Source organism: Corvus kubaryi, unplaced genomic scaffold, assembly GCF_017639235.1.
Source record: "Corvus kubaryi isolate FWS band 111438036 unplaced genomic scaffold, C.kubaryi_AGA036_p1.0 133, whole genome shotgun sequence".
Taxonomy (NCBI): Eukaryota; Metazoa; Chordata; class Aves; order Passeriformes; family Corvidae; genus Corvus; species Corvus kubaryi.
In genome coordinates, this window is record NW_024580667.1 from 10,069,226 (window position 1) to 10,080,820 (window position 11,595).

Sequence of the window (11,595 nt, forward strand, 5' to 3'; positions counted from 1 at the left end):
AATATTTGTTTATCTTCTTCAGCCCAATTCCCATGACTAGTTGGGCCTTTTCAGCCTAAGGGAAAGCACATTGATAGGGGTGCTTGAGTCTTCTCAATCTACATGGTTTATGTTCACAGATGAGAACTCAGTTGTTACCACTGTATGGCCATTGATTTGCGCTCTGTGCCATTCCACTGCTAAGCGCAATCCAAACTAGGGAGCTCATGTTATTTACCCTTCCAATTAAAACTTTCCAACAGTCACGTGTCACAGCATATGGATAAAACAAGGGCTGAAGTACTGAAACAGTTGAGCTTAATAAACCATTTCCAATTTATGCAATTCAACTAACGACACATTCAAGCTTTGACTGGCAGGGCAACTGCAATGCTCACTTTCTGCTCTAAAGGAAAATTTCAGTACAACATTCATCAGGAGAATACATTAGCCTATACCCTGTTATCTGAATGACCAGACCAAATCTCATTCATAATCAAGGTCTAGACTTTTGAACTTAAGAAGTTAAAACTCTTGAATTTAATACTCTTGAATTTATATACAGAAAAACATACTTATCTCCACTTATTTCCAAAACCCCTAAGAGTGAGCTGGTTTATATCTTATGTGTATTAATTACTATGTCCATGTTAAGGAATACCACTGGCATCGAGAAAAAGTCATTTCATGTTTTCATATAAATGCAGGTAAAGAAAAAATGTCAGCTAGCTGTCCTTAGCACAGCAGGACAGCTCAACATGGAGTGAATCATTACATTTACTATCACATTAGCTATACACTAATTTAATAATAAATAATAATAACAACAATATATGACTTGTGAACTCCAGTAAGCCTGTTTCAAGTAAATGGTGCTCTGAATGAGACTGACTGTGCTGGAAAGCAGCTTAACTTACTGCTGAACAGGAACAACAGGAGGAATTAACAGATGCACAATAAACTGCAATCATTGATTTTAACTCCTAAAGCCACAGCCTTCCTGCCACAGAAAAGACCCAAGTGAAGACACGTCTGTCCCTCTCAAGAGGAATGGATTATCAGAAAACCACTTGTCAAAGCTGTAAACCAGCACCATGTACTGTTAAACAGAACAACGCAAATTAAAATAAAAGCGTGAATTTTTAACATAAGCTTCCCTGATCTAAAACTAATGTTTAGCTGCTTACCACTCACTTCTAACAAAATAATTTTTTGAGTATTTTAATGCATTTGCCAAGAGACAACACAGTAACCAAAAGTACCTATAAAGTTTAACGCAGAGGCACTCAACCAATTACCCACAGGCTGTATTATTTTTAGACATATAGACCCAAGGCTGTCTTTCCTTTGAGCAATTTGGGAGTAGACTGAAAGTCAGGTGAATCATTTTAGCACAAAGCTTTGTCTTGCTGTATCATAGGCACTCCCCACAGAAAATGACAGGCAAAGAGCCAAAACATTCTCAGGAGAAACCATGGCCCTGATCAGGTTCTTGATCTTAGAACTATCTCTGCAAACCAGACTCCTTCCCTAGCCAGGCACAAGGGGCTTCTAAAACAGACAAAACCAAAACAACGTGTCTCTTCAGACTGTATCAGCTCCTCTTCCACCAGCACTCCTGAGCCCTAAGCAGGGAGCAGCCAGTCAGAGCAGGTCAGAGGTGCGCAGCAGCCCTGGCCTCCACTGCCAAGGGGCTCTGTGGCTTTCAAACAGGAGATCCTGGACAAAACAAATCTCACGTTTTGCTCTGGTGAGACTCAAAATTTTAAAACAAATCTAAAACTTGGTTTTTTAGATGTAGATGAGGCTTAAAGCACCGAACCAAAGAAACCTTATTCCCCTTTTGTTGCTCTGATCAGCTTCTGTTACAATAAACTGACCAGAAAAGACTGAGTTTTGCTTCTTGGGTCTTATAATCACCTTTTCCTCCCATAAGAGGTAAAAATCTGTTTCACATTGAAGATTATAATTAGATGTTCCAAATTTTTAACACTCTCCCTAAGCTCTCACAACTTTGACAACTTCCTTCCTAACCTTTATGAAAAACTTCCATAATTCTCTCTAACCATTCCAGAAAAATACAAGTCCCTGCTTTATCCTTTAGTTCCTGTAAACCTGCCAAAGGAAAAGCTATTCCAAATCCCCAGCATAAATAAAATTAACGTTCATGAGCAAAGACTCACACAGTTAAAACCAATTACATAAAAATACTGCCAATACCACATGCTCCAGTTTCCCTTTAGTCTCGCCGAAGTGAAACGCATTAGACTGTTAAACATCTTGTTTCAAAACACTTTTGATAATTAACAAACCACATTACAAAAAAGATTAGAGGATTCCTCTATGTCATTGCTAGTTATCAGTCAGAAGGTATTTTTGCAGTCTATAAAAATCTTGCAGAAAAGCATAAACAAGGACTAAAACAAACAAGTAGCAGTTAAAATGTAGATTATTTTTAGCAAAAGAATTCTGCTTGTCCATTCACAGTCTTAAACCTAATTCTGAAAAACACCAACTGTAATTTGCACAAGCCTACTATTTTAATGAATTAAGTCAGTGAAAGTATTTATAATACTGTGTCACTTTTTTTATATTGACTACAAACTAACAGAAAATAATTTAAACAGAACAAAGAAATGTAAGAGAACGTCACATTTACATAGAAAGGTTTAAAGGAAACAGGAGCCAATAAAATAGCCTCTTATAACACAAAAAGCATCAGAAAAAGGAGAACTATGCCTCAAGAGTCACAGTTCAGTGCTCTAATTCATCCTTTCAACCTAACATTTCCAAAAAGAAAAATTACATTTAACTGACTCCAGAAAAACACAAAAAAACAAATGTACTTTTTAAAGGGTAAGTAGTAGCCTCTAAAATACTTCAGCAGTTTTGAGAAAAAGGTGGCTTTTAAAAAAGGCCATTATATTAAGCATAGCTGGCAACAAGAAAAGCTGTTCTAATATAGTAACTGTGGAATTAGACAAAACAATCCCTAAATCTATGCCTATGGTGGATGACGATGACGGATTATATTGATGGATTATTATGATGGCTTATACTGATTTGAGTTATGGAGGACTGGAGACATACCATTCACTCTTCACAACACAGGCCTGTGAAGATCAATGACTGCTAGTGCAACATACGTATTAATTGTTCTTCATAAACATTTGTACTGAGCTGGCTGCCGGAGCCAGTTCTCCTCACAGTGCCCCAGAGGGCGCTGTGCCTTGGAGCTGTAACTCGAAGCGCTGGTGACACAGCCGTGTTTGGGCTATGGCTGAACAGGCCCTGCATAGCATGAGGGGTTTCTCTCTCCTGCACTCAGTCCCTATCCCAGCAAGTAGGATTGGGGGTGGGTAACAGGCTGGATGGGGACAGAGCCAGGAGAGCTGACCTGAGCTGGACAAAGGGCTGTTCTATATGACATGATGCCATGCCCAGCAGTAACAAACTGGCTGGCTTTGTCACCCAAGATGTCCATCACACAGTGTCTGGCTGAGCACAGCTCTGCTCCTAGGGGTGGTGAGTGACTGCCCGTGCATCACTTGTTTCTCTTCCTCTTTGCTTTACTTCTTAAATTGTCTTGTTCTTAATCCGTAAGTTCTCTCATTTCTGCCCTCCCTATTCTCTCCCCACGCCAGTGAGGGGTGGAAAGAGGGGAGCAAGCACCCAGCTACTGGATGGGGTCAACCTACCATAACACTGAACAGCTATGATACAACCACCTCACCTTGAAGTTAGTCCATTATTTTGTAATTGAGGGGGTTTTTGTTTGTTTGTTTTTAATTAAGAATGTCACATGGAGCTGTGCCAAAACTTCATAAAAAGCCAGATACAGCACCTACTGCTACTGCCTTAGCACACACCAAATTAACTTGGAAATCAGACCAGGCCAACACAATCTTTTGTCTCTTTACTACCTTATTATCTCTTGGTGCTTATCTATGTATTACTTCATTATCAGCTCCATCACTTTTTCAGTTACTTCAGTCAACCTGACTTAACTCTAATCTCCTCCTCTTCCTCTCCCCTGAAAGACAAACAGTGTTTTTTCCCACTTCCACAATACTGGGGCCATCCATTATTTCCATGAAACCCGTAAGCACCAGCTGTGCTGCACCAGGCCACACACATTTGCAGAAGAAAGTGTTCAGCTACTCACAACACACAGAACCGATTTACTTCTGCTGGAACCCACTAGGCCAAGAGGATCTAGACATATTGCAGCTGATCTAAAATTTGGGCCAGGGGAGAGTTGTGATTTCCTTTATGTTTCTGGATACAATTCATCTTTTTCTGAAGACCAAAGCAAAGATGAATTCAACAGTCTTTATCATTATGTACTTACTTTCGTCAAGTAAATGTTTCACTTCTGCATTCTCCCCAATTACTTTAAACTATCTCAACATCTTTTTATCTGCTTTTCTATCCCATGACTTCTCACCTTGGCTGTTATTTGTACTGCAACCTAAGACAGATGTCCTTGCTTCCAGCTTTCATATGATGTTTTTTAATCAACAGTATTTCTGGACTTCGTAACACTGCTCTACTGCTCTCCTATCTTTTGTCTGCATCAGAATTGCTCTTTCTCAAACTGACACATCATCTTATACTCCTCCTTATATCTTAGGAGAGACCCTACCAACATGTTTTCTCGGCTTGTAGAAGTTACGCTATTTTAAAATCACTGGCTGTCAGTTCTTCCATTCCAGAGAAGGAATGCTATCAAATTCATGTCCATTTTAATCAAAGTTTAATCTCAGATTTTCAGGTGTCTCCTTATTAGTTTTAGTCTACTCTAAAGCAGGCATTTCAACAATTTCTACCAGTTGCTAGAAGAAAAACATGTCCCATTCATTCTTAGATCTTCAAGAGCTACAAATCCTATCTTTTTGTCCTTCCAGAAAGAAGCTTCCCAAGCCCTCAATTTCTATCAGGCAGCATTCTCCATTGCTTCTGCTTCTTGCTAAAAAGAAATAAACAAACCCACTGGCATTGTTTACTGCTTCATGCAGATGAGGAGTTCTTGTCCTCTCTCTATCACCCAAGACATTCAGCTGTATGCTTACATGCCATACCAGTTTCAGGAAATAAAAAAAAGCTCAAGCATGCAGACATGCACATGTGCAGGGAAACATCATCTCCCCTTCCCAGCATCCCAAGACAGACGACTGCACAGCTCCTCTGATCAGCCCACAGACAAATGGAATACAGATTGAGAAATTTTTGGCTGTTTTGGGAAACCAAACTCAAGCAATTCCATCAGCTGAAGGATGCTCACTTGTAAACTACTAGGCCATGCTTACAGGCAAGAGTGGCCAGCCAAACCACCTACTGAAGGCAGAATTTTCAGTGCTTAGGCTTTATGAGGAAGAAAAAAAAAATACCTTGATGATCCAGTTTGATCATCTACAGCAATTTATGGAATTTGTACTGTAACTATACTAGAATACTGAATTCAGAATATATATAAAATCTCAATTACACTCAGAAATTAAGTATTCCTTTATTGAATAAACAGCCTGTAAAAGTGACTGATACAGATAATTCTGTATACGAAATGCACCACAGTCTAGTATTACACAATACTCCCACACACAAATATCTCTATCATATCACAGTTTAGTAGTGACTGCTGAACAAAGTTACCTAACCACAATGACTCTTCCAGACCTTCAAAACAATCAATATTAGGCCTTATAAAACCCTTCAATATTATATATAGTATTGGAACACCACTGCCTGCCAGCAGCTGGCAGTTGTAAATAGGAACAGGTTATAAATAACAGTTGCATCAAAAAGGCTTCCAGCTTACTTGCTGTGCTACAGCCCCTTCAAAGAAAACCCTTCTTAATGTTATGAAATGCAAACTTTATGCCCAGATCTAGGGAACGAAGGACTGAACATGGAAAGGTGATAACCACAAAAGAATTCAAGAACAAAAGCAGGCAGACAATCCAGCTTGCACATCCAGCTGTCACTGTGACCAAAGGGTAGCCTTTCAAGGTAAAAACTAAACAGCAGTGAAACAATCTTATTCCAACGTTCCACAAAACTCCTAAAGGGATGCTATTTAAAGCTCTAAAAGACATATCTGAAGAACAATACTGAAAATTCTGGAAAAGCCACAGAAGTTAATTCCATGGTATTTTCATAAGGCTTGAAATAGCTCATTTAATGTATTTATCTTTACAAAATCAAGAAAGATACTCCACCACACTGTACATATACCACACAGTGAAAATATTCCAGGCATCAAAGGATCCCAACCTACCAACAAAAGCTCTAACAAAACTGCTGTATGGAAGCTGAAGCCAGTCAGATGAAAATGAAAGACAGTAATGCCTGACTAGCATTAATCTTCCTGATCCGACTCAGAGGTCAGCATTCCAATGGTTAACATTTGGGCTAAGAGGACTTTTTTTTTTTTTTTTTTGAAGATGTATTTAAATCAAGCGTAAGGTTTTAAGAACCATACACAAAGAGCAGTAGAAAAAGCACAGCTGAAAGCAATAAATAGCAGGTAATCATTTAATATCTTTTAGCCCTGAACTTTTTAAGTGCTGTAGATGCACAGTCTCTCTAATGTTCTATTAAAAAAACTCTAACTAATGTTCTATTAATGTTCTATTAAAAAAAACCAAACAATTAAAATCTTCCAGTATCTTTTTGTGTACAAAAATCTTCCAACAGCCATCTTCCATAAGAAGATTAGTAATTATATTTGGAGGCATAAGGCAGGTTTTGATCTCTACTTTCCTACCTCCACATGTTGTTGTTGTTCAAATTGTATCTGCCAGCTACCTCTCCAGTGGCAGGCTGTCAGCTCAGATCCATGCCTCTACCAAGAAAGCGACATGAAGCATTAACACTCTTGCAAAACCCCAATCTCACTCATCCTGCTCATACAACTGGCAGCCACCAACAGCAATGCCGATATCTGGTTTGCTCTTTATATCCCTTTGGAAGGGGCCTACATGTTGCCCCAAGACAGGTAAATTTAATAGGTACCACATAAATGAAACAATTTCATGTCAAAAACTGTATTTAAAAAATGAGAAGGATCTATTGATCATATTTTCCTCCAGATATGCCCCAGGGCACAACAGTTCCATGCACTCATTGTGATTATCTGCTGCATGCTCAGCTGTTCTCAGTACAGTAGAATTACTAAATTACAACCTTTGTGATATTTTTCAATGCCACTAACTGCAGCAGTCACCACAAATATTTTGATTATAACCTACAAAATCAGGATCTCCTAAGTCACATTCCACAACAAGAATTCACTGTGATTCACTATCTTCTGTCTTAAGCACAAGCACAGCTTTTTTATCCAAACCCATTAGTAACTCTGTGGTACATGTACACTAATATATGACATGTTCAAAGAGCTAACAAAAAACCAAGTGTAACCCCATAGGAACAAAATTCATCCAAAGCATTTCATTTGAAACATGAAACAAAAAGGGCTAGGTACAGCTGGCCAAGAGAGCTTCAGTAGTAAACAAGCCCCAAAAGCAGATGGTTTGTGTTTCTGACAAAACACACCTCAGACTCATCGGTCTCAGACACTTGGTCAGCTGGGCACCAGCAATGAGAGGATTACATGAGTACAGTATCCTGGCACGCGTTCACAAGACAGCACTAGCACAGCTTCAAATGACTCTTTCATGCATAATTGAAGGATTACACCATTTACACTTCACTCATGTCTTCATTTGTGCTTAATTATATGTAACCTTTGCAGTACAACCATTCATTTGACAAAACATTTGTCAGTAACTTTACTGACAGCTGAGGTACCCCGACGATGTGAGCAAGCAGCTGTGTGGAGCTTGCCAGCTGGGGCAGGGTTCAGCACTAGTGCAGCCCTCCAGGGCTGGCTCACACCAAGGACAGGCTGCAGGGCAGGCACCAGGAGCTCACGTCTCTGGGTGACTTTTTTAAATACCAGGACACTCTCAGAAAAGCAACTCTACTTTCCTCAAACAGACAGGTTATTACTTCCCCAGGCAAGGGACTGGCCAACTGGTTACCCACGTGTGTGATTGCTCGTTAAGAGTATTGGGTATTTTGGATTAACCTGTCACTCTCTAAGGCCCACCCTACATGCTGAATCGAATCTAAATTGAGATGCTCTATCAATATGAATCTCCAGAATGGGCTTTTTTTTTTTTTTCTCAAACAGTCTAGCCCCCAAAATGTACAAAGATCCATGGACCTAAATGTTAGATGACATCTCTACTTCCAAGTTCATTTCAGAGAAGATATTTTAGTAATTAATTTAGTCTCGGTCATAAAGGAACACCTGCACTTAGAAATCGACCAAAACAACTTTCAGAGGAGCTACACAAGTTTGGAACTACACAACTGAATCCAATTGGTAGGTTTTGTATTTTTTTCCAGAGCAGAATAATTATTGAGGCCTGGATAAACCTGGAGTGACATGCTAGCATTAAACAAGGTCAAAATTTGTTTATATTGAAACACACTTACAGAAGGTCACTCTTTTGCGAAGGAACGAGATTGCACAAGAATCTTGGGAAATACACTTCGTAAAAAAAGAAACTGCCTGAACAGAATTCAGGAGCATGCAAACAGAAAATGTACACACAGAAAAAAGTAAAAAAGCTGCACAGTGTGAGCACTCAGACTTTCTTACACAGAGGTCCCAAGCCCATGGCACAGTAACCTCTGACACACTCACGGCAGCTACAAAGACAGCTGCAAGCTCAACAGAACATGGACACAAACAGGACTCAGCTACAAAAACCAAGCGAGTGTCACTGCTTTAACTACTGCCTTCTGGTTTGCTTCACACGTTCTTAATACTAGCAAGCTACCTTAAACAGACAAACTGTCTCTTATAGTGGTTTAAACAGCTGAATTAAGCAGAGAAAGTTTTAAAATAAACATCATTAATTTATATCACTGGAAAGGAACAGAGACTCTACAGCCTCACTATGCACACAACTATGTTCCATACAACCCACACTGTTAGCCAGTAAGTAAAAAAGCCCAAGCTGTACCTCAACACACATTGCCACCAACTATCTCTGAAGAGACACTTCAGCTCACAAGAAATACAAAGTTTCTCCCCCCCAGCTCACCACAGTTTTACAAATTTGTAAGTCAACTTAGTCTAAATCACTATCACCAATACAAAAAAAAAAGACATAAGGGACACACTGCAGTTTCATTATTGTCAGAAATTAAGTCAAAAAACTTTCTTCACATAAATCCGAATCACAGTAAGTGCAAATTCCATATGAGAAATATACATCAGACAACAAAACCAGACTGCCATGAGAGAGTTATTCACACATTTCCTTTGGGCTTACTCTTCTTCAACATTTGTTGAAAATTCAGTCATGTTTTTGTAAAACAAGCACTACATTCATGTAGCTCAATTAAAAATACTGTTTCTTTTGAAGCGAGACAGTAAGTAGCCTCTATAAGCTGACCACAAAACAGTGTCTTCTTCCCATCAAACATTCTTACAAATGAACAAACACAACTGAACTGCACCTTGAGTATCGTGCTCCTTTATGTTTGGCATATTTGCTCTCTTGACTACTTGTATCCTGTGCCACCAGGAAATTCTTTTTTGGCTAATTCAGATATAAGTAACATAGTTCCCCGACATGGTGCAAGTTGTCCAGGCTTTCCACACCTCAAGTGGGAAAACTTTTGCATTATCACTTACATTTTGATATTGATTTTTCCTCTAGGCCTCTGAAGACTCTGAACTTGAAATTACCCAAAGCTGTAAACATTTAGGATCACATCAGTTAAGTAACTACATTGGGTTTAATGTATTTGCTTAAACTGCTGTAATTTTCCTACTTGAGTTTTCCCAAGTAAATACAGGCACTAAAGAGTAAGTAAGTGGAGATGTTAAGTGGCCCGTAAGACTTATTAAGATCAAGGTGATAGGTTTAACAAGGTTGATACAACATAAAACTACTAATTTTAGAAACTCCTGGTGACCTTCCAAGACTAAACCATAGACTTTTTTTTCTTCAGAGGTTTGAAATGTCAATGACAAGATAGCTTCCCGTCAGCCTTAAGACATGAAGAGCCTTAAATACACAGCCACACACACACAAGAGTCCAATGACACATCCAGTGACAACTGGAGCACATCTAAAGAATAGGGCTGGCCAGGCCATAACGTCCTGTTCTCACTCTGTTCATTTCCAGTGACATAAGCCAGGCTTAGAATTGTGTAATAAAACTACCACTTTCTGCAGAATCACAAGACACTTTTCTAACTATAAAGTAATACAGACACTACAATGTTAAAACAAACACAGCATTATGAAAAGGCTCCCGCAGAAGAGATGTCCAAAGGCAAACAGTCATGCAGGACAACACAGAACTGCAGAAGTCCTTACCAAAAAGCAAAGTTTTGTCAGAACATCCAAGGCATTAATGCAAATCCTGAAATCTTTACACCTCTCTAATCACAACTGAAAAGACTCACAAAAACCAGTACTTCCCCAGCAACAAATTACAAACCAATTTCAAACAGGCAATGGTGACACAATTTGTTTAGTGCCAAGGCTAAAATAAAGATATTCTAAGTATTAGGCCATTACTCTTGCCAGTACAGAAAGATACAGCCTAAGAATCACCAATACTAAAGAAGAAGCCCAGCAGCACAGGAAGGGGTGGGAAGAGATAACAAACTCAGGTGAGTGGAGACCAGAGAAAGAAAGCACAGCTTCTAGTCAGGTTCTCCTTTAAGTGAACACAAGGGAGTTTGGGGGTTTTTTTAATGGTACAAAACCCTGTTTCATTGGAAAACTATATCAAGCCCATTACTGGCTTTCTGTACTTACAGCATTCTTTCACAAATACCACTGCCATAATTGTTCAATTGTATACACTTTTAATCACTTTGTGGCTGAAATCTAGCTCATTTTTGTCCTTTTGTACCTTTACTGTAAGAGTATAATGAAGGAACACTCTGTTAAGCTTCACGGTGTTACACATGGCCTCTACATTTACTCTACCAGCAATATTTATGTGATAATAAAATCTCAACAACTCATGTGTCAGAGAGCAAGAGTCAAATAACCTCCGATACAAATATGGGTTTATCGTTATCTAGATGGAAGCAGGTTTTTTAACAGCAACACAAAGCCACTCCTGGATTTCATTTCAGGGCTTCTGAAAAGAAAAATGCTATTTATCATCAGCAACACTTCCTGAAGTGTTCCTGAATTTCGCACAAACAGGTCTCCTATACAAGTGCGGTTAAGAGTTCATGTCCGAGCTTTAAGTAAGCCGATCTCTGCACGGCAGATTTAAATCTTCACGCTCAACACCATTAACTTAACTCTCTCCTTTACTCGCTAAGCTTACAAAACGTCAGGTCAGGAACCCTTATTTTGATCCCCATCCCCACGGTACCCGTGACAGGGGATAACGCAAGAGGGGCAAGCCCGCCCCTCCTGGCCCCTCGGCGAGGCGAGCAGCGGCTGTTTGCTGGCCACCGGCTACCGACAGCGCGCACGGCCGGGTGTCAGCGCGGGCCCCGGGCCTGCGGGGCCGCCGGGCCGGGCCCCGGCCGCGCTCCCGATGCGGGCCGAGGAGCCGCGGCCG

The 11,595-nt window shown here is 39.8% G+C and overlaps 1 long non-coding RNA gene across 1 annotated transcript in view; it reads left to right on the forward strand.

Moving 5' to 3' along the window:
• Positions 1 to 2,154: 2,154 nt before the first annotated feature.
• The window catches only part of LOC121666784, a 10,210-nt gene continuing 769 nt past the window's right edge, over positions 2,155 to 11,595 (forward strand). The window contains exons 1-2 of the long non-coding RNA XR_006016801.1: positions 2,155 to 2,165; positions 5,474 to 5,480. This is a non-coding gene — a long non-coding RNA (uncharacterized LOC121666784). The remainder of the gene's footprint in view (positions 2,166 to 5,473; positions 5,481 to 11,595) is intronic.